The sequence below is a fragment of the Nerophis lumbriciformis genome, linkage group LG28 (assembly GCF_033978685.3).
Source record: "Nerophis lumbriciformis linkage group LG28, RoL_Nlum_v2.1, whole genome shotgun sequence".
In the NCBI taxonomy this organism is placed as follows: Eukaryota; Metazoa; Chordata; class Actinopteri; order Syngnathiformes; family Syngnathidae; genus Nerophis; species Nerophis lumbriciformis.
The window spans coordinates 7,220,827-7,221,881 of NC_084575.2; the positions used below are offsets into that span (position 1 = coordinate 7,220,827).

Genomic DNA, 1,055 nt, shown 5'->3' on the forward strand with positions numbered 1-1,055 from the left:
TTTTCCCAATAGTCTGAATGTCATGCAACTTAGTAACCTAATTCCACTTATTAGCCATGTTAACCTTTTAGTGTAACACACACCCTTTTATTTTAAAATAGGGTTTTATTTAAAAAAAAGTTTTTTAATAAAGATCATGTGCGTGATGATATTTCTTATACAGATAATTAGCAGCATTTTTATGAGCTCCAAATGAGAGTCAAGTTGGTTTTATGTTGGATAGTCGTAGTTGTTGCGGGAACTAAAAATGAAACCATGGTTTTTAATATTACAAATGTATATAAAATCCAATTAAACTTACAATTTAAAACAAAAAGGTGTGAAACACATTAGAGAAAACACTTCAAATATCAAGTGATTTTGGGATTTTAGGTCATATGACCAGGAATCTATTGAAAATAAACATTTGTTTTTAATATCAAAATGTTTTTGATCCTATTTTAAAATAAAAGGTTAGCACGACTAATATAAAGTGGAATTTGGTTACTAAGTTGCATGATGACATGGAGTTGTTTACATTAAAAAATATTTAAATGATAAAATCAGGAACGATATTAAAAATGTAGGACTATTTATTTGACCTCCTTTTAGATGAATCAGTGTTTTGATGTAGCAGATATACATCTTCGAAGACAATAGTAATTTATTGAGGGTCCCTAAGCATAAAGTAGTGTTGAGAGCGGCACCTCTCCTGCAATCTCCCCGCAGCATGAGAGAGCAGTGTGGGCACAGTGAGGGGGAGCTTCCGCTGGAGCTCCGGAGGCAAATATCCACCGTGAAAGCAACTTGACCGCCGTAGCAAAGGAAGACAATCACACAGCCAGAAAAAGCACATTAGTGTACGCATGCGCGCCAGGCTCTAAGATAAATAACAATTGTCTCCCACCCCGTCTGTAAGAGTTCCATTTAAAAAGGTTGTTTTAACCTCGTCTTTCGGCTTACGGCCATACTACCCTGAACACGCCCGATCTCGTCCGATCTCGGAAGCTAAGCAGGGTCGGGCCTGGTTAGTACTTGGATGGGAGACCGCCTGGGAATACCAGGTGCTGTAAGCT

At 37.3% G+C, this 1,055-nt stretch overlaps 1 non-coding gene across 1 annotated transcript; it reads left to right on the forward strand.

The window, feature by feature from the left end:
• Positions 1 to 936: 936 nt before the first annotated feature.
• Positions 937 to 1,055, forward strand: LOC133571134 (5S ribosomal RNA). Its single transcript, XR_009810292.1, has one exon. It is a non-coding gene; the product is annotated as a 5S ribosomal RNA (ribosomal RNA).